The following is a 27,340-nucleotide window of genomic DNA, read 5'->3' as shown; positions in this document are numbered from 1 at the left end:
ATATGCAGATAATATGAACGCCCACCTCAGACTTAGTAAGTCTGAATTTCAAAGCATCTGAATTTCTTAAAAGCTCCCTCGGTGATATATACCGCCAAGGTGGAGAATCATTTAATATCTCATGTAGTTGACAGTTGGGGGAATGAATATTGGTCTTCTAGATAACTGTCCCTGGCTGTGGTGAGCAAGCAAATATTTTAAATTTGATGGAAATGTATGTAAAATTTTCTCCTGCCTTTTTTTTTTTTTTTTTTTTTTAAGATTTTATTTATTTGAGAGGGAGAGTCAGAGGGAGAGGCTGACTCCCCACTGAGCAGGGAGCCTGACGCAGGGCTCAAACCCAGGACCCTGGGATCATGACCTGAGCTGAAGGCAGATGTTTAACCAACTGAGCCACCCAGGCGCCTCCCTCTCTCCTGCCTTCTTAAACAAAAAGCACCATGCATAGTTTGGTATTGCCTTTGGGAGTTCCTGGTGAGCACCAGAGACATCACCACTGGATGCCTTGGCCTTCTTTCAAGTGGGTCTATCAGTTATCCCATTTCCTGACACCACTGATCTGTTGCTGATATTTCTGCCTCTCTTGGGCCATTGACCTCTTGCTTTTAATATGCCATTGGCTAGGACAACAGATAGCCCAACTTGTTAGCAACTGTATTTTGAATGAAAATGAAACTCGTGGACTTGAGGAACTTTATAAAAAAACTATTTTAGGTGCCCCAAAGTGCTTTTGCTTACTTTGGGCAAATTTCCAGAACATACCAGAAGTCTGACCTCTGAGTGGGGTATTCATAGTTACTTTAGAAGAATTACAAATAGTTTGGTTGTCACCCTCTTATTTTACATCCAGGCAGGTTGAGGCTTAGAGATTTAATGAATTTCCTGAGTTGGGGAGTTATTGTTAATAAACCAGGTTCAGAGGCGCCTGGGTGATTCAGTTGGTTAAGTGTATGACTCTTGATTTTGGCTCAGGTCATGATCTCACGGTCATGAGATCAAGCCCTGCATCAGGCTCCACACTGCTTGAGATTCTCAGGGGTCTACTTGAGATTCTCTCTCCCTCCCTCTGCCCAACCTGCCACCCCCCCCAAAAGCTGCTCACACACTCACTCTCTAAAATATAAACGAACAGACCAGGTTCAATAGAATTTGCATGATTTGAGCCAGTAATCACTATAAAATCTAAACTACATGGCAAGAATATCTGGCTCCTTTTAAGAATAAATTTAATGGTTGGTACAGTTTCTCTAAATTCTCCCATGCTTTATTTTAAAACCTATTTAATCACATCTGTACTTACTTATATTCAGTCTTTCCCACTCTGACAAATCTCAGGTACCTAGAGGTTAGGGAACCTGGTTCTATTCACTTTTGTATGTAACCCAACAACTTAAAGAATATTCTCACTGTCCTTTTTTTTTTTTTCTGCCTTGTCATGCTTATAAATACATTTTTCAATCAAGAATGTATGTGAATTAGTAAATGACCATTTTATGTAAAGTTTCTAACTTAGGAATTGGTACCTGGAAATAGTGTATGAAATGCTTCTATTCAAGGAAGCCAGATGCTTGTACTAGGCAAAAGAATCCAGGGTTTTTGTTTGTTTGTTTTATAAAGAGTATGCAGAAGAAAAACTTCAGAATTTTATGAATGGCCTTAACATAAATGCAAAATGCAGCTTAAGGTTTTCAGTGAAAGATAGCATCTTTTGGGGGTAAAATGCCAATGATATACTGAGGAAGCCAAGTAATGCTGTGAATATAGTTCTTACTGGGTTTTTAAAAATAAGTGTTCACGGGGCACCTGGGTGGCTCAGTTGGTTAAGTGACTGCCTTCGGCTCAGGTCATGATCCTGGAGTCCCGGGATCGAGTCCCGCATCGGGCTCCCTGCTCGGCAGGGAGTCTGCTTCTCCCTCTGACCCTCCTCCCTCTCATGCTCTCTCTCTCTCTCTCTCTCTCTCTCTCTCTCATTCTCTCTCTCAAATAAATAAATAAAAAATCTTATTAAAAAAAAAATAAGTGTTCACGGGTGCCTGGGTGGCTCAGTTGGTTAAGCGACTGCCTTCAGCTCAGGTCATGATCCTGGAGTCCTGGGATCGAGTGCCGCATCGGGCTCCCTGCTCAGTGGGGGGTCTGCTTCTCCCTCTGACTCTCCCCCTCTCATGCTCTCTCTCTCTCAAATAAATCTTTAAAAATAAATAAATAAAAATAAATGTTCAGTACTTTTGTTTCATATGCTTAAAAATGTCTCCAACCCTGTCTGTGTGTATTATGTATGTACTTATGTATACATATATGTGTTTCATCCACTAATATAAACTTCTCAAATATGGCCAAGGCTATGATACAATAATATGGTTTAGAATTTTTATCTTTGGCTTTTCTCCTTCTCTGGGTCTGCTTCAGGTTATTCACCAAAATTTTATAGTTCAGCAGATTCTATGACACTGTGGCTCTTCACTCCCCATGACTGACTTTTATAAGCATCTAGCTTGGTGTTGTCGGTGTTTAGCATACAGCACGCGTACTGGTGTGTGGAGGCTTGGCGGTGGCAAAACAAAGAGATGAAGGTGAACGCCCTCTCCCCTTAAATCTGGTCAAGAAGATGGGCATGCAAGACAGAAAGGGTATGAATGTGTGAGGCAAGCATGAGAGATTCCCTTCTCCTGGCTCCTAACAGGAGTTTCAGGGACATGTTGGAAACCACTTCAAGTCCTGCATATGGAGCGTGGCCAAATATAAGATATGGAATGTCAGCAATGGAAAGTTTGTCAAATGAATGTTCCTGCAAGACCTTAAAATGAAGGAATTATGGGGGCGCCTGGGTGGCTCAGTTGGTTAAGCGACTGCCTTCGGCTCAGGTCATGATCCTGGAGTCCCAGGATTGAGTCCCGCATCGGGCTCCCTGCTCGGCAGGGAGTCTGCTTCTCCCTCTGACCCTCCTCCCTCTCATGCTCTCTGTCTCTCATTCTCTCTCTCAAATAAATAAATAAAATCTTTAAAAAAAAAGTGAAGGAATTATGATAAATTATGATTTAAAAAAGGAGCTACCTTTCCTTACAACATGTTACTGGAATATTTATTTTAACATCTTAACGATTCATCCCAGTGATTGTTAGGCTCTCCAAGACAGGAAATCATGATTCTGCTGCCAGTTGTCTTGTTAAACTGCCCTTATTGTAAGCCTCTGGATTTTCCACTTCCCCTGGAGCCCTTGTTAGAGAAATCCTAAAATTGGAGCAGAAATTATGATGTAGTGGAGTTAGAATTATGGGTTAGGGTCCAGTCTCCACCACATATAACCACGTGGATTGGAGCCTGCCATCTGATTTTCCTCATGCAAATGAAAGTAATAATACTTAATTTGTCTACTGAAGGCATTTGACTCAGAAGAGATCTTGAAATTTTCAGTTTACAGTTGAGATGAAGAAATGATGACTAGGTCGAAGGATGTATGTAGCTAATGATGAAATATTGGTCAAGGTGTCTTAAGAATTAGGGGTGCCTGGGTGGCTCAGTCATTAAGCGTCTGCCTTCGGCTCAGGTCATGATCCCAGGGTACTGGGATCGAGCCCCGCATCAGGCTCCCTGCTCAGCAGGAAACCTGCCTCTCTCTCTCCCACCCCCCCTGCTTGTGTTCCCTCTTTCTCTGTCTCTCTCCCTGTCAAAAAATAAATAAAATCTTAAAAAAAAAAAAAGACGTCTTAAGAATTATAAGTCCCTGTACAGAAGTCAGGTATCAATCATCCAACATCATGATATCACCACATATTTGTTTTTCTGCTTAACTGCTTTTAGAGTACCTACATATAAAGTAACATGTAGTAAAGTAAAGTAATATGTCTCACCCCAGAGCTGTTCAGCTCCAGAATATCTCTGCTTAACTAGACGTTTCTCTCTGTCTCCTTCACGACCATCATTCCTCCTACATCTGCTCTTGGATCTCAGATGCATGCACTTTTGAGATTTAGGTTCCTCCGTTTTCTCTTGGTGGAACATACCTTCCTAGCTTCACTTCCTTTTCAATTGTCTTAAACCCTACAACTGACGGGCTGAACCATTTTTGGATAAGGAGTTGCCATTTATTCGAATTCAGCTCATCCTTCTGCTCTCCCTGCCTACTGTGGTTCTATGATGTAAGCCACCTCCTTAACCTAATGTTAACACCAAGAGTGAGGGTGTGGGGAGTTGATAGAAGAGCTTCAGTGACCTTAAGTTAGGTCTGGTTTAAAATTATGTCTGACAGCGATGTCTCTTTAATAAACTTCTTGGTTTACTCTTTTCAGTTCCATTTTTAGAAAACAAGTGGCCTTTTCAGAAATCTTCCAGAAAGTTTTAGTCTTCAAACTCTGCGTGCTTCTGAATATTCTTCATAGCTTTGTTAAAAATGCAGTGTTTTAGGTTGGGGGTGAGACTTGCCACTTATATTTTTAACAGGCTCCACCCCCAGTGTTTGAATATGATGCAAAACAAAGTTTGAGCATCACTGTTCTAGAATACATTTCCCTCTTCAAATGGAGATTTCCATTCTCCAGGAACATGGGGAAGTGTGAAAGCAGCACAGCAGAATTTGCATTGCTGTTCTGTGCTGTCAAGTGTTCCTCATCGAAGACACATGCTTGAGAGTCAACCATGATGGTGATTTTGAAGGCCATCAGTAAAAAATATTCATGTTTTGGCTCCACCCACTGGCAATTCAGTGCAAGACATTTCAGGTGGGGCTCAGCACCTTTATTTACTTATTTATTTTTAGATTTATTTATTTATTTTTAAAGATTTTATTTATTTATTTATTAGAGAGCGAGCGAGAGAGAAACCGCATGAGAGGGGAGAGCGTCAGAGGGAGAAGCAGGCTCCCCGCTGAGCCGGGAGCCTGATGTAGGGCTTGATCCCAGGACTCTGGGATCATGACCTGAGCCGAAGGCAGTCACTTAACCGACTAAGCCACCCAGGCACCCGATTTATTTATTTGAGAGAGAGGGAGCACGAGCAGGGGGAGAGGGAGAGAGAGAAGCAGGCTCCCAGCTAAGCAGGGAGCCTGACTTGGGGCTCCATCCCAGGACCCTGAGATCATGACCCAAGCCGAAGGCAGACACTTAACTGACTGAGCCACCCAGCCGCCCCCGCACCTTTATTTATTTATTTTTTAAGTATCACAGGTGATTCTGCTTCATTTACTAGGATATGATACATCCACAATGGAAATACATGCATGCTTCGGGTAGTAATATTTTGATTTAAGTTAATACGTTAATAAACATAAAGTCAATATTGGGCTAGTTTTTCAAAGAATTTATAAGAGTAGTATGTTACCCAAGTCTATGGATGTACCATCAGTCCTTTTTCAAAAACACAGTGCCTCTGCCCAAGCCTTGAAAACAATGTATGTTCTGCTCTCCCCTTCCCTCAATGAAACCACATTTAAATTCAGAATCACCAGTACTATGTACATTCAATTCAAGACAGCAAGCCCTAAAATAGCCTTAATGACTCATGCAAAGCATTTTCCTAGGAACAGACTCTGGACTTATTAGTGTCTGAAGCCATCAGTCAATACTCATCTGGTGCCCTGGTGTGCGAGGAGGTGGTGCCGCAGTGTGTGCCTTCTCCTATCTGTTACTCAGTCACACAGACAATTAACGTAACGTGCTTTAAATAACCGAAGTGGAGAGGGAGATTGACTTTTCAGTGGTTCCTGCTGCTTAAAAATACTTCTCCTTTCCTGGCTGTAAAATAGCAATTGAAAACTACCATGCAAAGTTAAAAATCATTTCCCGGGGTTTCAGTTGTGTTTTCCACGTATCTGAAGCGGGGCCAGGGTGTCACTGGATGCGGAGCACAGAGCCCCTGATGCAGCCCTGTGCCACGCAGCTATCTGTGACCTTGAATGAGACCCCAAATTGCCGGGCTGCATCTTTTCATTTTTAAAACAAGAAGGCTGGATTCACTTGTGAAGGGCTCTTTGAGCTCTCAACGTCAAGACGATGAAACATGATGCTTCCAGATATCTCCCTGAAATTTCTCACATAAATAAAAGAGCCTTTTTTTTTTAATTTTATTTATTTATTTGACAGAGAGAGACAGTGAGAGAGGGAACACAAGAAGGGGGAGTGGGAGAGGGAGAAGCAGGCTTCCCGCGGAGCAGGGAGCCCGATGCGGGGCTCGATCCCAGGACCCTGGGATCATGACCTGAGCCGAAGGCAGATGCTTAACCAACTGAGCCACCCAGGCGCCCCAAAAGAGCCTTTTTTTAAAACTATATAATGAGACTTCTAGTAAGAAGCTCTCCTGGTTGGGCGGGGGGGAGACTTGGCAAATCTGAACTTGGCAAATCTGAACACCTTGCAAGGCAGGGTGACTTTCAGGGCCCGTGGTCTAAGCCAGGTGCTTAGTCAAGCTCCTGAACTAAGGTGCTATTAGTCAATCAGTGCGGATTGCTAGGCTGCATGAAGGTGAGGGTGTCAACTCACCAAGCGTTTTCCTCATTCATGCATTCTTACTCAGCAACGGCTCACTATCCCTGGAGAGACAGCCTGGGTAGATGAGCGTGTAGCCCTGAAGCACAGGAAGCATCCAGCTTGCCTTTCGAAAGATCAAATTCAGTGTTGGTTTCATTAGCCTGGTGATGCCTGCTAAATGTTGGGGTGCATGCTCATCCATGGACCACATCCTATGAGTATGGCTATAATTATTGCCATCTGGATCAAGAGGTGCCTTACTGGTTTCTCCCTGACCACCCTTGTCCCCACCCCATAAGCACATCTTACTATTTATCTACTAGTACTAGACTGGCAGAACTCAAGATTGGTTAGGAAGGGGCCTCTGTCACTTCCTGTTTTGATGGTCACCATTTTTTGCATGTTTCTCTGTGCCAGGCTCCTTGCTGAGAGTGACGTATGGTTCCAGCTTGCTTCTGATTCACAGAACCCTCTTTAAGATATGGGAACCAGGCTTAGAAGGGTTTACATGTGCTGGGTCACACAACCAGTTCATGGCCAAGGCTGGTCTCCCCAGGCCTTCTCAATAATGCAATGACTGCATCCTGTTCTACTTTTCTCCCAGAACCCCCCGGGGAAACCCACTGACTTCTATTTAGCCACAGCTCAGAATCCTGACTTTCACGGTTTTAATTTTCTTTTCCGAACAGTGTCCAACTGTGATGTTCTCTAGGACTTTAGTTAAAGAGATTTAAAATGTATACAGTGAAAAATAGGTGGCATGTTGGCGTAGCTACCAGTTGATATTGAGCATGAAATGCATAAGCAGTCAACTTCCTTGGTCTGTTAAAACACAGGAGAGGATGTTAGTTGGGAGCCCAGCCAATAGTGGTATTCGTGTTTTTATCCATGTCTGACCCGGTGGCAAAGCTTGTCTTTCCACCAGAGTATGGATGCAAATCTGGCTGTTCTTAAGCTCGAGGCAGACAGATCCTGAAATGCAGGAAGAACACAGAGCAGGAGGCGAAGAGCTGAAGGGCCACACGATAGAAAGGAAAGACATTGTCCAATTTCTGAGTAATTGACATCAGGAGGATTTGCGGGGTGGTGGCAGGGAGGTTGTTTTGTTTTGCTCTGTTTTGTTTTTGAGAGAACACAGGAAAGAAACACCTTTTTGTGTATAAGGCTGCTAAAGTGTGCATTCATAGTGATGTTCAGGCGACTGCAAACAGGCTACTGTTAGTAATAAGGAACTTAACAGACAAAAGCTACCATCCTGGGCAGAAATGTACCAGGGGAGCCCTGACATGTGAGCATAGGAAGCGCTGTACTGGATCAGAAGAGAGGATTTCTGAGCCACCCAACCGTAGAAGGAACAAAAGGCAATTAATATAAAACTCTGCAACATACCATTAATAATGTACTTATATGTAACCATGCTTATGTTGCAACAAGCTACATGGGGCACATTTTTCATTCTATGGAGGGGTGTTTCATTTTTCTTAATTATTGTGTTGTCTGTAGGAAGTTCCAGATTAAAAGTTCCCTCTGGACTATCAGTAGCCTTTATGGAGCTCAGAGACAGCCTGCCTATTAGGAGCAGCCATTGGGGGGGGTGGAGAGAAATGAGGAGAAGTTGGTAAAAGGGTACAAACTTTCAGTTACAAGATGAATAAGGTCTGAGGATCTAATGTATAACATGGTGACTACAGTTGATAACACTATATGGTGTAATTGAAATTTGCTAAGAGAGCAGAATGTAAATGTTCTCAGAAAAGTAAATATGGGGGGTGGTTATAGATTGTTAATTAACTTGGGGGAAATTCTTTCACTGTGTGTGTGTATCAAATCATCATGTAGTATACTTTAAATGTCTTACAATTTGATTTGTCATTTATACCTCAAAAAAGCTGGAGAGGGGAAAAAAGCCATTTAGAAAACAAGAACAAGGGCGCCTGGGTGGCTCAGTTGGTTAAGCGACTGCCTTCGGCTCAGGTCATGATCCTGGAGTCCCGGGATCGAGTCCCGCATCGGGCTCCCTGCTCGGCAGGGAGTCTGCTTCTCGCTCTGACCCTCCTCCCTCTCATGCTCTCTGTCTCTCATTCTCTCTCTCTCAAATAAAAAAAAAAAGAACAAAAACAACTCTTCAAAGCTTTTCCTTCCCCGGGTGCACTACAAATTACTTAGCAGCCAAAACAATTTCAGGAAACTTAGCATACCTGAATTGAAATAAAATGAGCAAGAGGCACAAAAGGAAAGAAGTAAAAAGTAGACCATTTCTTTGTTACTACTTCTCCCAATTCTTCTATTGCTGGAGGGGGGGGGAAAATCCTATAAATTGTGACTGTTTGGGTGTTCAAAATTGTGGTTAGTATTTAGCACTTCTTTTTAAAAGTAGAAATACTTGATTTTGTGGGGGTAGATAGAAACATATAAATTATTACTGAAACCCTTTGATTTTTTTCTGCCACAAGTAAACACAAATAACCACAGAGCTTATGATCCAGTCTCTTGACAGGCCTGTGCTAAGAAATTTCTGCAGGCATACCTGGAGTTCCTAATAAAAATTCCAAGAAGATGGCTTATGGGAAGCATAAAAAATTAAGAAAACTTTGGGGAACCGTGGTAGGGACTAACTTTCTTTCAAAAGGTGTTGACAGATTGCTAGGACTGTCCTCTGAGGTGATGTATGAAGTACAGAAAGAAGATAGCTCATTACTTCTACAGTCAAGCAATGTTCGTAATGTAAAAAATTTATGTCTCAGGTTGACCATTATCCATTAAACTTGGCTTTGAATGACTCTGGGCTGTTTCAGAAAAACTAACTTGTCCTCAGAGGAAATGAGTTATCAATATAAAGGGCATTCAAAATATCATATTTTTTATTTTGTTTGACACTTTCAGAAAATGAACTTTAAATAATTTTCAAACAATGGTAACAACTCTGGAATACATGTACAGTTTTTTCCAAGAATACCTTCTTGAAGGGGCCAACGCTGACTTGGACAAGTTTATGTTTGCTTGATTTTGAAAAATTACTCAAATTATCTGAAAATCACAATTTATTTTTAATTTGTCTTTAAAATATTAGAGGTGTGGGGTTTTTTTTTTCTCTCTGGGTTACCAAAAGGCTGGTTCTCCTTGACCTCTAGAATAAGGGAAGTCCCTCTATTTAAGCCTTCTGGTTAAGTACCATCACATCAATACATCCCTTTTGTAAAACGTATCACAACTGCAGTGAATAATGTTATATCAGTATTTATCTCCCGCTAGGATATCCATCTCACAGAGCAAAACCGTATTTTTTCCTGTTAAAGATTTTTTTTTTTTATTTGTTAGAGAGAGAGAGTGGGTGAGAGAGAGTGAGCAAGGGTACAAGCAGGGGGGAGCGGCAGAGGGAGAGGGAGAAGCAGGCTCCCTGCTGAGCCCCATGCGGGACTCGATCCCAGGGCACCGGGATCATGACCTGAGCCGAAGGCAGATGCTCAACCGACTGAGCCACCCAGGCGTCCCGTATTTTTTCCTGTTAATCTGTGTTCCCCTAAAGAGAGAACCTTGCACACAGAGGAACTGAATAAATACTTGATGAATTAAAGAGGAAATTATTTGATTACTGAGCAAATTCTATCAAGTGTAAGTAGTTAAAACTGTAGGAAGCAGAATTCAAAGCTTTTCTCCAACCTGTCATCTTGAGACTTTGGATTTATAGTCGGGGCTAAGAGAAAATAGGTATTTTTTTTTCCCCCTGTCAGTAGGCAAGAGAAATAGCACATCTTTCTGGAGGGAAATTTGATGATTTATATCACACTTTTTGGATATAAACACCTCTTTTATTTATTTATTTATTATTATAAATAAAATAAAGATTTTATTTATTTATTTGACAGAGAGAGAGACAGCGAGAGAGGGAACACAAGCAGGGAGAGTGGGAGAGGGAGAAGCAGACTTCCCGCTGAGCAGGGAGCCCGATGCGGGGCTCGATCCCAGGACCCCGGGATCATGACCTGAGCCGAAGGCAGACGCTCAACGACTGAGCCACCCAGGCGCCCCGGATATAAACACCTCTTGATCTGAGAATTTATCAGAGGAAATAATTAAGGATAACATGTTTTAGATGTGTGCATGAACTGAATATTTGTGTCCCCCCTAGAATTCGTATGTTGAAATCCTAACCCCCCAGTGTGAGGTTATCAGGAGGGAAGGGCCTTTGAGAGGTGATTAGGTCATGAGAGTGAAGCCCTTAGGAGCGGGATTAGGGTCCTTACAGAAGGGACCCCAGAAGCTCTCTCACCCTCTTTTCTACCACATTAGGATAAAATGATAAGCTCTAAGATGGCCGTCCACCACTGAAAGAGGCCTCTCACCAGACTGACCGTGCTGGTACCTTCCTTTTAGACTCCCAGCTTCCAGTATAGTAAGAGAGACATTTCTGTTATTTATAAACCATTCAGTTTATGGTACTTTGCACAGCAGCCTGAACTAACATATTGTATATTTTTAATAGCAAAAAAAAAAAAAAAAAGGTACTTCTGATGCACCCCCATGAGATGCCCCTAGCCCCATCTCTGAGGCACTCCATCTGCATGGGCTCTTTCTGCACCTCACTTCCTGTTCACCTCACCCCACTCAGGTCTTCCCTGTTGACACAAGATGTTCTCGTGCCGGACCGTGCTTATCACAGAGTCCGTGGATGCAGGAGGGTCACACCAAAGCCAGAACACCTTTGACCAGTGAAGAGGTTAAGTAATACACTCTTCCTGTCAGATTGTCTGAGACCTGGCTTATGTGGCTTCTCAGAGGATCGTCCAGAAGGATTAAGCAATTCCTAGTGGCAGCCAAGTCAGTAATGAGCCCTCATAGTTTCTTTCTCTCCTTCTTTGCTTTACTGTCTCTCACTTCTGTTCCCTGGGTTACTCGTCTGCAAACACTCTGCCTCACCTTCTGCTTTATGGGGGAACTTAGAGGTCATCTAATTGGTTAAGTAGGACACATTATTTAGTCAGTGGGCATAGATACATGCGACCATTAAAAATGACATGGAAAAATACCTTTCTGTTGCCACAGAGATGCCCAAGTAAGTCAGTGGTGCTACTTCTTACGTTCCCACTCAGTAGCCAACTCCTTTCTCTAAAGACTTGACTCACAGAAGGCCATTAGGAAGTGGGAAATGGCCCCTGACTTGAGTGAAGATGTTTGAGAGATACTTGAGATGCGTTTAGTAAAGGTCTGTAGAGTCATTATAAGTGTTAAAGTAATTAAACAAAGAGACCATTTGACTGGGGTGACTCTAATGCCTTGGTAACCTATGAAAGCACCCCAAAACCAAGCCAGAGTCGATTCCTATAAATGCACTTGTATCCCAGGCAACAAACCAATCACTCATAGCCAACTAGGCTTTCTCGTAGATAAGGCAACCGCTTAAGCTGTAGCCAGTCCCTTTCCTTGCTTTGCTTCTGTGTCCTCTCTATAAAAGCCTTTCCCCCAGCTCCTGTGGGTGGGGTGCTTGCAACTGCTTGTGGTTCGGGGCTGCCTGGTTTGACTCGGTGTTTGGTCAGACTCAATCTTGAACATGTTAATACACCTCAGTTTATCTTTTAACACAAGTTATTATCAGAGTTTAGTGCAAATGGTAACCTTGCATCTAAAAATCTAAAAATACAACCCAGTCAATATTCAGCATTCGTCATTGTTACAAAATTTTTCACACATCAGAGCTGATTTCTGCTTTCCTCCTTTGCACCCTGTCCTGCCCTCTCAAGGACAGTACCTGGTGGTCACAAAGCTTTACTTTGGCTAGTGGTACAGCCATGTGAAGGATCAGACAGGGTCTCCTGTTCGGAACTTGCTACCCACAGCTCTGCACACATTTATTCTCTGCCAAAACATTTGGTTTTGGTCACGGAGGTCGTTGGCTCCATGTTTTCTGTTTAGGAAAAACAAAGCACGCAGTGTGAAATAAACAATAACGAATAAACACACGCCAACTTGCGTAACTTGGGGTTGCTGGAATGGAGGAACTTGGGTAGTGAAGACTGCAGCTGTTGGAGAAGGAAGTGAAGATTGCAGAATGAAAACAAAAAAATACCATGTCTCCCCTGGTTTGTCAGCCTGTACTTTGTCAAGGCTTCCCTTGCATTTGTGTAGAACGCTTCTTGGGAAATTCTTTGTGGTGTATAATTTTCTAAGTACGGAATAGACCTTTTTATAGCAGCTTAAATGCAAAGCAGAACTTTAGAAGGGGTACCACTGCTGGTTTGTCTTAATTCTTTCGTTCCTGTCCTTGCAGTGGAATAAAAATACATAGCACGAGCTTGATGGCAACATGTCAAACCACTTGTGCGAGAGGTTCTGGATGTTTCCAGGCTGCACTTTGTGGACTGAGGCCCTTCAGAGAATGATGGGCCTTGGTCCCTGTTGATAGGACCCTACATTGCCACACTTTTTATTTATTTATTTTTTAATATTTGCACTTTAAGAAAAATGGAAACGATGAAATTTGGAGAAAACCGGCTAAGACATAGGACAGCTAGGTAGGTTCAGTATAGCACGCAAGCAAACACAAAGAATGGAAACAGGAAGTAGCTATTCAGGAGTTCGAACCACAACTACACAAAAGGGGGAAAGTGAGCAGGTGTGTTTGAACCCACCCCTCCCACAAGGATCCAGAGTTTTCCACTGCCCTTGCTAAAGCGCTTGGGTCTGGCGGAGACACCAGCTCCCCACTTGAGTAAGGAGACCCTGAATCCTGCACCATCCAGTCTTTTGACCTATGCAGTGCTGGATTTTAAACAAAGTAGATGTTAAGTAAATGTGTGTTGAAGTGTGTGTGTGTTGTGTGTGTGTGTCTGTCTGTGTCTTTTGACTTGACATTTCCCTGATTTTCTCTGAACTTTGGGTAAAGAAACTCTCTTTGGTTATGAATGACTTTTATGTCAAAATAATGTAGATTAAAGTTGTGCTTTTTACTAGAAATGTAAGCCATGATATGGATTTGGTTAAAGCAACTGTGCTGTTCTGCTTTGGCTCCCCTAACAAAATACCATACACTGTGTGGCCTGAACAAGAGAAATGGATTTTCTCACAGTTCTGGGGGCTGAAAGTCTTCAGTCATGGTCTGGCGAGGTCTGTTTCTGGCAGGGACACTAATCTTGGCTTACAGAGGGCCCCCTTCTTGCTGTGTCCTCCCTTGGCCATTCTTTCTTCTGTGTGCACCCTGAAAGAGAGAGAGAGTTGACTGGTGTCTCCTTCTCTTACCAGGACACCAGTCCCAGTGGACTAGAGCCCTACCTTTATGACCTCATTTCACCCAACTTCTAGAAAGACCCTATCTCCCCATATAGTTGCACTGAAAGCTAGGGCTTCAGTATCTGAATTCGGGGGGTGGGGGGCACAAACATTCAGTCCATGTCAACAACTGAAGAAAAGACAAGTTTTTCAGATTGTTTTTTTTTTAAGCAGCGAGCATAAAGTAAAAATTGTTTCTGAATTATACCATTAACTTCCAAGTAACTTGAGAAATACTGTCATCATGCTTGGTAAAACTAACCAGTAGTAAAATTAAATATAAACACTTCTTTTCTTCTTAAGAGGCTGGCTTAGCCGAAAATTACTTCTAAGTAATCTCCCTTCTAAGGTGAGGAGACCCCCATTTCACAACCCAGAATAAATAAAATCGAGCACATTGTCCTCATGTCGGCTTCTTGCCCAGTGACTTGGAGGAGTCGTTATGGCCTTTGAAGATAGTGCTCTAGGGAGAGACAGCCTCAGTGGGAAAAGAAGCCAATATGTTCTTTCTGAAGGAAAATACATTCCACAGATGACGGGGAGTTCACTGAAATTGCTGATACGGTCTTTGTTCTTCATATGGGATTTCTTACTTGATAAATCTCTCCATGGGTGTTTGCTAATCCTTTACATACCATAGTTGAAGACCTCGGATCCAAAGTGATCAAATTCTTTTTTTTTTTTTAAAAAGATTTTATTTATTTATTTGACAGAGAGAAAGAGGGAACACAAGCAGGGGGAGTGGGAGAGGGAGAAGCAGGCTGCTCGCCGAGCAGGGACCCCAATACGGGGCTCGATCCCAGGACCCTGGGATCATGACCTGAGCCGAAGGCAGATGCCAACGACTAAGCCACCCAGGCACCCCGATCAAATTCTTGATACGCAGAAAGAAAGATGTGTACTGCATTTCTCTGTGTGTATGTGTGTGCACGCATGCATATTAACCATATAAAACAAAATCCTGATCAGACCAACCTTGCTCCTGTAATGATTTAGCCATTTGGGCTTTATAGGCTCCAGCTCTGTGGTAGCAGAACCTTGCATTGAGTAGGTAATGCATAAGCACCTGATAATTGATTTCTCTAACAGAAAAAATCAGTCCCTTAATTGAGTCCTTTAACAGTTATTTCTGTATACCTGCTGCTATGGTAAATGCTTGGAGTCCCAGGAGTGCGACTGCTGGATTATATAGTAGTTCTATTTTTAAGTTTTTGAGGAACCTCCATACTGTTTTCCATAGTGGCTGTACCAGTTTACCTTCCCACCAACAGTACATGAGGGTTCCCTTTTCTCCACAGTCTTTACCAATACTTGTTATTTCTTGTCTTTTTTTTTTAAGATTTTATTTATTTATTTGAGAGAAAGAGAGAACACAAGCAGGGGGAGGGGCAGAGGGAGAGCGAGAAGTGGACTCCCCGCTGAGCAGGGAGCCCGATGCGGAGTTCGGGTCTCAGGACCCTGGGATCACTACCTGAGCCTAAGGCAGATGCTTAACCAAGTGAGCCACCCAGGCGCCCCTCTTGTTTTTTTGATACTAGCCATTCTGACAGGAGTGAGGGGATATCTCATTGTAGTTTTGATTTGCATTTCCCTGGTAATTAGTGATGTTGAGCATCTTTTCATGTGTCTGTTGGCCATCTGGATGTCTTCTTTGGAAAAATGTCTGTTCAGGTGCTCTGCCCATTTTTTTTTAATTGGACTGTTTTTATTTTATTCTTGAGTTGTGTGAGTTCTTTATAAATTTTGGATATTAACCCTTTTTCAGATACATGATTTTTCAAATATTTTTCCCCTTTGGTAAGGTTGCCTTTTTATTTTGTTGATGGTTTCCTTTGTGGTGCAGAAGCTTTTTAAGTTTGGTGTAGGCCCACTTACTTATTTTTGCTTTTGCTGCTTTTGGTGTCAGATTCAAAAAACCATTACCAACACCTGTGTCAAGGAACTTATCACTTATGTTTTCTTTTAGAAGTTTTATGGTTTCAGGGGCGCCTGGGTGGCTCAGTCGTTCTGTTCCATTGATTTGTGTGTCTCTTTTTATGCCAATACCATATTCTTTGATTACTGTAGTTTTGTAATACAGTTTGAAATTGGGGAACACAATGCCTCCAGTTTTGTTCTTTTTCTCAAGATTGCTTTGGCTAATTGGGGTATTTTTTGGTTTCATATAAATTTTAAGATTTACAAATCTAATTTATAGATTAGATATGTAAATCTAAATCACATTTTTACTGTGACAAGTGCCATGGAATTGTAATAGGGATTGCATTGAATCTTAGATTGCTTTGGGTAGTATGGACATTTTAACAGTATTCTTCCACTACATGAGCATGGAATATCTTTCCATTTATTTGTGTCTTCCTCAATTTCTTTCATCAGTGTCTTATAGTTTTCAGTATACAGGTCTTTTACCTCCTTGGTTAAATTTATTCCTAGGTATTTTATTCTTTTTGATGCAATTGTAAATAAGACTGTTAATTTCGCTTTTTGATAGTTTGTTATTTGCATAAAGAACCACCACAGATTTTTGTATATTGATTTTGTATCCTGCAACTTTACTGAATTGGTTTATCATTTCTAACAGTTTTTTGGTGGAGTCTTTAGGGTTCTCTCTATATAATATGTCATCTGCAAACAGTGACAGTTTTACTTCTTCCTTTCCAATTTGGATGCCTGTTTTTTCTTTTTCTTGCCTAATTGTTCTGGCTCCCAAAGTCTCTTTTCAATTAATAGTCACCTTAGTACTGTTAACATATCAGACCACATCACTTTGCGGCTGAAAACCCTCCAGTGACTTATCTCATTTAGAGTAAAAGCTGAACATCTTGATTGTGACCTGAAAAGCCACATCAAACCTGAGAGCTCTGACCTCATCTTTTGTTCTTTTCCCTGGTTCCCTCCACTCAGCCAGATCTTGTCTTCCTCTGGCCTGCTTCCCCATTCAGGCCTCTGCTGTGCCACTTTCCTCTGCCTGGAGTTCACATATCTGCATTCGCTCACCCCCTTCATGCTTTTGTTCAAATTCCACCTGCCCTGTCCCCTTGCACCCGGGTTTTCCTTACCTTGTTTTAATTTTTCTTTTTCTACAACATGACTTTGAACATATACTTTGTCTGTGATGTCTGTTATTTATTCCTTGTCTCTCCCTCTGGAATGTAAGCTCCTAGAAGGCATGAGAATCTTAGTTTCTATTGTTCACTGTCCCAAACAGTGCCTGACACACAAATAATGAATGGATGAGAACTCTAAAGAGGTTTTCCCTAACTGCCCATTTCATGTTGCCTATTCACCCTTCACCCCCCATGGTTACTCTCTATTCACATAACGTTTTTTTTTCCTACTTTGTTATTTGATATCCCCTCTACTAGAATACAAAATAAGCTATGTGGGGGCAGGGACTCAAGATAGTAAACATGTTCTTATAAATATTCATTAAGGGAATCAATTCTAGAGAAGAAGGACTTTGAAATTTCTCAAATCTATTAACTGCATATGTAAATATTATCTTGTGACAAATCTGATGATTTGCTTATTCAGTCAGAGTCAATGTTCAGTGGTCAGAATACATAATTAGTTACATTCTTTTTATCACTGTGGCTTGATATATTTGGCTGTTAAAGAATTCCCAGGGGTGGGGCACCTGGGTGACTCAGTTGGTTAAGCAGCTGCCTTCGGCTCAGGTCATGATCCTGGGGTCTTGGGAACGAGCCCCACGTCCAGCTTCCTGCTCAGCGGAGAGCCTGCTTCTCCCTCTCCCTCTGCCTGCCACTCTGCCTACTTGTGCTCTCTATCTCTCTGTCAAATAAATAAATAAAATCTTTAAAAAAAAAAAAAAGAATTCCCAGGGGTGCCTGGGTGGCTCAGTCAGTTAAGCATCCTGCTTTCGGCTCAGGTCACGATCCCAGGGTCCTGGGATCGAGCCCCGCATTGGGTTCTCCCCTCAGTGGAGAGCCTGCTTCTCATTCTCTCTCTGTCATTCCCCCTGCTTGTGCTCTCGCGCTCTCTCTCTCTCAAATAAATAAAATCTTGAAAAAAAAAAAAATATTCCCAGACTCTCCTTGGTAGTTTATAATAAATTAGGCAAATATTTTTTAAAAGTGCAATGATTGGTAAGACTCAAGACAAGATTTTTTTACAACATGCTGTAGAACCTTTCGCCTGTATGTAAAGGGAATCAAAGAAGATTTTCATTCTATATGGGAAGGATTTTTGATTATCACTGAAAGTAGCAAGTTGTACAGGGAAGAATAAGTGGGCACTGAAGTATTAATATGTAAAAAAAAAAATAAAACAGCTGTGATTTTATTCTGGAAAGTACATTACCATCCCTTCGGTTCCTGAGTATTTCCTGTGTGAGACTCAGTGGTGATTCTCCCATTTGAGTCCTTTTTAATTATGGAAGAGTATAGCAGGTTTTATAGGAAATAATTACCACAAGAAAGTAGATCAAAAATCCAATTTATTTTATTTTATTTTTATTTTTATTTTTTTAAAAAGATTTTATTTATTTATCTGAGACAGAGAATGAGAGAGACAGAGAGCACATGAGAGGGGGGAGGGTCAGAGGGAGAAGCAGGCTCCCTGCCGAGCAGGGAGCCCGATGCGGGACTCGATCCAGGGACTCCAGGATCATGACCTGAGCCGAAGGCAGTCGCTTAACCAACTGAGCCACCCAGGCGCCCAAAAATCCAATTTATTTTAAAGCTCTTTTCTATAGTCTCATAATAGGTAGCTGGGTCATACTTTTCTTTAAATTTCTTTTAAAAATATTGTAAGTTGGGGCTAGTTAATATTTAGACAAATCCATTATAGACATTAAAACATATAGACTATGGATTTTTCTTATATGTTATTAGATATTGACAGTTTCAGAATGAAAATGGAAAAAACCTACCTTGCTATTGAGCATAGTAAAATGCATCTTTATATTAAGAAGAAGAAATTAAGAAGAGCCTGGGTGGCTCAGTCAGTTAAGCATCTGCCTTTGGCTCAGGTCATGATCCTGGGGTTCTGGGATTGAGTCCTGCATCGGGCTCCCTGCTCAGCGGGAAGCCTGCTTCTCCCTCTGCCCCTCCCGCTGCTTGTGCTTGCTCTCTCTGACAAATAAATAAAGAAAATCTTAAAAGAAAGAAAGAAAGAAAGAAAGAAAGAAAGAAAGAAAGAAAGAAATCAGTGCATGAAAATTCAAATAACTCTACTAATCACAACCAGAAGTTTGTTTTGAGTGAATTTCATTCTGCTTTTTAACAGTAGGTATTATACCACTAACACATTTTTAATAAACATTTTGTTGTATGCATTAACATGATTGGTTTCATTATTAACTCATTAAGTCGTTATCTAGGAAGAAAACTAGAAATAGTGCCATAAACTTGCTATAATCCGTTTTATCACAGTTACTTTATGACCAAAAAGTTTTTGGTTTGCTTGTTCTTTGAGATTCTGCATGTCAGATCATATGGTATTCGTCTTTTCTGTCTGACTTACCTCACTTAGCATAATGCCCTCAAGGTCCGTCCATATTGTCACAAATGGCAGGATTTCCTTCTTTTTATGGCTGAATAATATTCCATTTATCCATCGATGGACACTTAGGTTGTTTCCCTGGCTTGGCTGTTTTAAATGATGCTACTGTGAACATAGGAGTGCAGATATCTCTTCAACATAGTATTTTTGTTTCCTTTGGATATATTCCCAGAAGTGGACTGAAACAGATTTTTTTAAGTTCATGATTGCCTACTTACAATAACTGTGTCCTGATAGCCTTAGGTCTATGATTCCAGAAGGTTGCGAAAATAAAAAAATTTGCTCCTGCTGTAAACCTCAAACGTATTTCTAACAAGAACCTGTGGGCTGTCACTGGCCCAGCCTCTGGAGCACTGACGCAGCTTCCTTTGGTTATGTGAAAAAGCAAGTCCTGTGGCCCCAGAGCTGTGCATGAACACCCCCTGCACCTGCTAGTTGGGTTTCCATACATGCCTGTGCATAACCAGATTCCAGCATCCATCCCTCAGCACAGTAGAGCATATGGTGGCAGGATGAAGGAGGACCTAAAGGGAGCCTAGACGGCATGAGTCAGAGGCGGAGGAGGAACAATTGGGAGGGTTGAGATGTTGGTGGGCCATCCTTCTGGGTCAATAGGCTGGACTGGGGCTGGATTGGGCCTGGGGCAGGCGGTGGTGAAACCAGGTTTGGATCTTCAGCACTCAGCTGTACTTAGAACTCCGTGTAGGCATCACTCAGAAGAATTCTACCCTGAGATTGTAAACTGACAGAAACTCCCCAGGCTTCCACAATTGGAACCAAAGCATCTTTGGTGATACAGTAGCACAGAAAAGGAATCTTTCCAAAAGTAATAAACTTGCAAAGCAAAGTTAGAATGCTCCCAGAGTAACTGTAAGGCCAGTGAAAATCCTTAAAAGTTAGTCCAGGAAACATTTTATCATAAGGAACTTTGCAAGATTTTCTTACCCTTTTCAAATATAGTATATATATTATAAATTCCTTATGTATATATTCTTTATAGTATATTCCATATATATATATATATATTACATTGTACTATAGTAGCTGTGGTCTTTCAGCTCTCCCTGTTCAACATCTTTTGTGCATTGTTGAAAGCCACGAAACCACATATGTTTTATTTATTTTATTTTATTTTATTTTTTAAAAGATTTATTTATTTATTTGACAGAGAGAGACACAGCGAGAGAGGGAACACAAGCAGGGGGAGTGGGAGAGGGAGAAGCAGGCTTCCCGCTGAGCAGGGAGCCCGATGCGGGGCTCGATCCTAGGACTCTGGGATCATGACTTGAGCCGAAGGCAGATGCCTAACGACTGAGCCAACCAGGCGCCTCACATATGTTTTAATATCTTAATTCTCTTTGCATGAAATAGAGTTTTATATGTTGTGGAAAACAGAAGAGAGAAAAGTCGTATACAAACAAACAAAAACCATGATTTGACATTGTTACTGATTTATTGGACCACAAATTGATTCAAGTGCAAAGAGGCAGAAATACATGACCTTTACAGTAAATGCCCATAGTTCTGTTTTTGTTTTTTTTTTAAGATTTTATTTATTTATTTATTTATTTGAGAGCGAGGGAGAGAGTACAAGCAGGGGGAGGGGCAGAGGGACAGGGAGAAGCAGACTCCCCGCTGAGCAGGGAGCCTGATGCGGGACTCCATCCCAAGACCCCGGGATCATGACCTGAGCCAAAGTCAGACGCTCAACCAACTGAGCCACCCAGGCGCCCCGAACACCTACCTTGTAGTTCTAACACATGAAACCGCTCAGTGTTACCTGTTTGTTTTTTTTTTAAATGGACTAAATGACGCTACAAGGCAGACTTTGGCCTGATTTTTTTTTACCTCTTTCTGTCCCAATCAATTTTTGAGCATTTTGTAAAGCACAATTTTCAAGTGTTCAGAATTTCACCTGGATATTTAAGTGCTCTAAAATTGCCGTCAATGTACCCTTTTGAATGAAAGGCAGCCCAGGGCTGCAGAAGGCTCAGGCTTTAGAATGAGATCATTGGGTTTGAATATCCCCTTCATTATTTGTGGCCTAGGAGAATTTTTTTGAGCTTCATTTCCCTCATCTGGGAAAACCAGTTGCTGCTGGGATTAAAAGAAATGCGCCAGTCTCTGCATAATACACAGCACACCACTCAGACGTTTTGTAGTTCTTATAATTTGATTATAAGTCGTGCCGTGTACAAGATGAAGGAGGACATGGAAGAGAAGAATAGAATTGCTTTACATCTGTATTATTTATTCATCTCCCTTTTCAAACATATTTGAAAACAGACCAGAGAGAGGTACTATGGTGAAATGACACAACCTTTTGAAAGCACTTTTGCATGCTACTCTGGAAGATGAGATGCTCTACTCTTCTACAAATCGGTACCTACTGAGTGAAGAATCTGTTCAGCTTTAGTTCACAAGCTGAAGTGCAGCAAACTTTTAATTCTGTGTGCCAAAAAGGTGACTACAAAATGAGAGGGCTTTACCAACCACCTTATGCTATGGAGCATATACCGGCTAGAAGGTACTAAAAAAAGGCAAAGGAATCCAACCACCTTGTTACGTGGACCCAGGGGAGTGAGAAGCAGAGACTGGTAGGAGAGTATTCCCCCACCTCCTGTGGCCTCCACCGCCACAAAACAAGTGAGCTGGGAATCCAGAGCAACGCTAGATTCCAGCTGTGGCGTTGGCCTGAGAAGGTTCTTAGGATATTAATGAGGTCAAAAGAAAGTGGAATTAAGGATCACATGGTCTCCCATTCAACTTACTATCCCAGTGATTCTGTGGAGGAGGGTGATTCCAAATCCCAATCTCTGTTGGGATTTAAGTGCTGTTCCACACTAGTCCTGCTAGGACCCTACCTAGGGCTATGGGCCACCTTCACATGTGTGTTTTCTGCCTTGCTTCCTTCTTACCGTGGGTCACTGAAGTACGTCCCGGGGCCCTGAGGAGAGAAGCGATGCTGGAAAAACCATAAAAAAAACATGGCAGGCTTCCTTCTGGGCTGAAAGTGCGTATGTGAGTGGGAGCGAAGCCAAGAGGCCTGAATGAGGAAAAGAGGAAGTCCTGTGAGGACCCTACAGCCAGCAGGCCAGAAATGTGGGTGTCCACTGAAAGCAGGGTATGTTTGGTTAAAAAAATAATGGTTTCATGGGATAAACATTCAAAGATTCCTTAAGCCATGTTCTGTTGGGACTTCAAGTTGGTTAAAAAAATAAACGCCTCTGTGACTGAGGACTACGGAAGAAAATGAGCATTCAAGAGATGGGACAGTGGAAGCAAACAGATCTGGGGAAGCCGTACCATGTTCTCATGTTGGAGATAGTATGAAAGAATGCACGCTGGAGAAAACCATCTTGAGGGGCACCTGGGCTCTTGAGGGGCTCATTCGTTAGGCTCAGGTCATGATCCCAGGGTCCTGGGATCGAGCCCCGCATCAGCCTCCCTGCTTGGCAGGAAGCGTGCTTCTCCCTCTCCCACTTCCCCTGCTTGTGTTCCCTCTCTCGCTGTGTCTCTGTCAAATAAATAAATAAAAATCTTTAAAAAAAGAAAGAAAACCATCTTGAATGTAATCGTCATTTAGCATTACGGCATATGGCAGGTCCTCAACTCTCTTAACTAGTTTGGTCTGAGGAGCGTCACAGTGGAAGAACACAGACGAAACCGTTCATGTAGGGCCTTAAAAGATGGGTGAATATAGGCAAACACTTATTTAGGTATGGCATTTATTGTGATGTATAGCAAGTGCCCATTTATTTTTTATTAAGATTTTATTTATTTATTTATTTATTTATTTATTTATTTATTTATTTATTTGAGAGTGAGTGGGTGAGCAGGGGGAGGAGCAGAGGAGGAAGAAGAAGGAGGGGGAAAGAATCTCAAGCAGACTCCCTGCTGAGCCCAGAGCCTGACACGGGGCTCAATCCCACGACCCTGAGATCATGACAGAGCCAAATCCAAGAGTCAGAGGCTTAACTGACTGAGCCACCCAGGTGCCCTGCAAATGCCCATTTATTGAGCACTCTCTATTCTGAACACTGGCCTGGCCTTGTGCATGCATATTTTTAGAGTTTGGGGAGGATGGGCAGTGGTGGTTAGACTCCACATATAAGTGAGATCATATGGTATTTGCCTTTGTCTAACTTATTTCATAAGCATAATGCCCTTGGGTCCATGCAAGTCCATTGCAAATGGCAGGACTTCCCATACCTCATGATGTGCATTTTCTGAAATCCCATAATCATGCTGCCATATTGGTGTTATTACTCTCATTTTAGCCATGAAGAAACATTGCTCAGCGAGGGTAAGAAATCATGCCCAGGCTGCTCACCTGGTAAATGGCAGAATCAGAGCTCAAATCCAGGCCCACTTAAAATGCCCTGTTCTTGAACCCATGCGAATGGAATTGATGTAGAAAATGTCTTCCAGGGCGCCTGGGTGGCTCAGTCGTTAAGCGTCTGCCTTCGGCTCAGGTCATGATTCCAGGGTCCTGGGATCGAGCCCCGCATCGGGCTCCCTGCTCGGCCGGGAGCCTGCTTCTCCCTCTCCCACTGCCCCTGCTTGTGTTCCCCTCTCTCGCTGTGTCTCTCTCTGTCAAATAAATAAAATCTTTAAAAAAAAAAAAAAGAAAAAGAAAATGTCTTCCATGCAGTAGGCGCGCTGCTTGAGTTAGAGCTGAGAGGAGTTCAGGGAACCAAAGGTGACATCATCATTTGGCCCTTTTGGTTCGCATCTTGGAGTCTTTTTCTCTTATTTTGATAAAAGCCTTGTTTCTCCTCTTCACTTCCACTGTTGTCCATTCTAATTTTAGAAATAGAGTTCCTGTAGTAAAGACACTGAGGGACGGGATTCCACTGTTCTTTCCTCCTCGTATGTTGTATACAGCTGATTCCCCTATACAGCTCCACATTTAATGTGAGCAGTACTGGTTACAAGATGTGAGCCAAGCAAGGAGGAACATTCTGTATTTATGTCTTAAGACTGTCAGAATATAAAATTATTATCTGTGGCCCCTGTTACTATATGCTAGCCTGCACCACACCTTCAGTTTTTCTGTGTTTCAGTGTTTCCTCTTCCTGGGACTACAGTCTGTGAAAAGTTAATGCATAAAAGACATGAGATTTTTCATAGGATCCTCTATAGAGTTGTAAGTTTAAAATTTACGTCTTCTAGAGATGAAACCATATATGCAATGCTTAAACTCTGTATCCTCCAACGAATAAAAGACCTTAAGAGAAATGAGAGATCACGCTAACGTTAAAAAAAAAAACAAAACAAAAACTTGGATCTACATTTTTGTGATCAGAAACTCTCCTGAATAATGGAAAGATCTATTCAAGAAAATCCTATTTCTAGCAGTAAAACCAAGTCTGATTAAGACTATGTCTTCGTTTAAAGGGCACCGTCATAAAATTGCTGGTTGCAATTTAAAATGGTGCAGCCCATTTGGACGGTAATTTGGAACAGAATTTAAGAAAGTCTTGATAACTCATGGCTTACTCATGCTACCTCTGGGAATCTGTCCCAAGGAAAGAATTCTAAATAGAAAGAGGCTTTTTGTATAAAGATCTTTCAAAGTAGAATATTTATCTGTGAAAAAAACTTATAAACCTACATAGCAAAAAAAAGGTAAATAGTTGGAATAATTTTTAAATGGTAGATTTAAAAAGCATATCATATAAATAATATATTACTTTAAAAACTGGAAAAAAGTGAAATATGATTATAGCTGTGGGAGTAAAATCTATAATATTTAAAGAAATTTCAAGAAAAAAATGGAAGCACCATCACTTTATCAAGGATTGTGTTTCACAAAAATAGACTCAAATGGATGAAAGACCTAAATGTGAGTCAGGAATCCATCAAAATCCTAGAGAACACAGGCAGCAACCTCTGTGACCTCAACCACAGCAACTTCTTGCTAGACACATCTCCAAAGGCAAGGGAAACAAAGGCAAAAATGAACTATTGGAACTTCATCAAGATAAAAAGCTTTTGCACAGCAAAGGGGAAATAGTTGACAAAACCAAAGACAACTGACAGAATGAGTAAAGATATTTGCAAATGTCTTAACAGATAAAGGGTTAGTATCCAAAATCTATAAAGAACTTATCAAACTCAACACCCAAAGAACAAATAATCCAGTCAAGAAATGGGCAGAAGACATGAACAGACATTTCTCCAAAGAAGACATACAGATGGCCAACAGACACATGAAAAAATGCTCAACGTCACTTGGCATCAGGGAAATGCAAATCAAAACTACAATGAGAGACCACCTCACACCAGTCAGAATGGCTAAAATTAACAAGTCAGGAAATGACAGATGTTGGTGAGGATGCGGAGAAAGAGGAATCCTCTTACACTATTGGTGGGAATGCAAACTGGTGTAGCCACTCTGGAAAACAGTATGGAGGTTCCTCAAAAAGTTGAAAATAAAGCTACTCAACGATCCAGCAATTGCACTACTGGGTATTTACCCCAAAGATACAAATGTAGTGATCTGAAGGGGCACATGCACCCCAATGTTTATAGCAGCAATGTCCACAATAGCCAAACTATCAAAAGAGCCCGGATGTCCATCGACATATCAATGGATAGATGATGTGTTAATCTAGATACAATGGAATACTACTCAGCCATCAAAAATATGAAATCTTGCCATTTGCAACAACCGTGGATGGAACTAGAGGGTATTATGCTAAGCGAAATAAATCAATCAGAGAAAGACAATTATATGATCTCACTCATGTGGAATTTAAGAAACAAAACAGGATCATAGGGGAAGGGAGGGAAAAATAAAACAAGACGAAACCAGAGAGGGAGACAAACCATAAGAGACTCTTAATCATAGGAAACAAAGTGAGGACTACTGGAGGGGAAGGAAGATGGGGAGATGGGATAACTGGGTGATGGACATTAAGGAGGACATGTGATGTAATGAACATTGGGTATTATATAAGACTGATGAATATCACTGAACTCTACCTCTGAAACTAATAATACACTATATGTTAAATAATTGAATTTAAATTTAAAAAAATTAAAAAATAAAGGATTGTGTTTCAGTGGTAGAATTATAGGCAACTTTTTTTTCTTTCTTTTTTTAAAGTCCCTATTTCTAGGCACCTGGATGGCTCAGTTGGTAAAGCATCTGCCTTCAGCTCAGGTCATGATCCCAGAGTCCTGGGACCGAGTCCCGCATCAGGTTCCTTGCTCAGCAGGCAGCCTTCTTCTCCCTCTGCCTGCCACTCCCCCTGCTTGTGCTCTTTCTTTCTCTCTCTGACAAATAAATAAATAAAATCTTTAAAAAAAAAGTCCCTATTTCCATTCGAGGAAGAGCACCTTCTATGTCATTAAAGATCATAGTGGATACCAAGAATCAGATTTCCTATACTTATGTCCACTCTGTGTCTACTGTGCCTTTATCCAGAATGTGGTAGCCTTTCTCAGTCTGCATATTGTGGATGGATCTGAGTGACTTCTTGGCTCTTAGCTTGGTCCTCAACCCAGACAACAATCCTGTGAACAGATTAACTGTGGAAAATTTGGAAATAAAGATGGGCTCTTATTTCCAAATCCCCATTTTTTCCTCCCTGACAAGCCAGGCAAAAGAAGAGCTCCTTCGGTAGGGAGAAACTACTCAGAAAAAGTCCATGTGCCCACATTGTGAAAAAACACAATGCCAGTTAAGACTATAATACCGCTTTTCACCGTTTCTGTGCTTACCTGTTTTTTCCTCACCTTGTAGATAAATGGGAATTGCCTAGATAGAGGACAAATACTTAACCTGTAAATTTGCAAAGCATCAAATAATGAAGGATGGCTTAATTCATGTGACCATCTTCAATGGTTGACCGAACTCAAGGAGGAAAAATAATAGAATTAAAGGTCATTGATGGGCACCTGGGTGGCTCAGCCGGTTAGGTGTCCGACTCTTGGTTTCAGCTCAGGTCGTGATTTCAGGGTCGTGAGATCAAGCCCTGCATCAGGCTCTGCGCTCAGTGTGGGGTCTGCTTGAGACTCTCTCTCCTCTCCCTGTGCCCCTCCCGCTGTGCTCTCTCTCTCTCTCTCAAATAAATAAATCTTAAAAA

The 27,340-nt window shown here is 41.7% G+C and overlaps 1 protein-coding gene across 6 annotated transcripts in view; it reads left to right on the top strand.

Moving 5' to 3' along the window:
• CACNB2 (calcium voltage-gated channel auxiliary subunit beta 2) overlaps positions 1-27,340 on the top strand; it is a 382,283-nt gene that overhangs the window by 316,043 nt on the left and 38,900 nt on the right. The window lies entirely within an intron of this gene.

The sequence above is a fragment of the Neomonachus schauinslandi genome, chromosome 5 (assembly GCF_002201575.2).
Source record: "Neomonachus schauinslandi chromosome 5, ASM220157v2, whole genome shotgun sequence".
NCBI lineage: Eukaryota > Metazoa > Chordata > Mammalia > Carnivora > Phocidae > Neomonachus > Neomonachus schauinslandi.
This window is presented reverse-complemented; position numbering and strand designations above follow the sequence as displayed.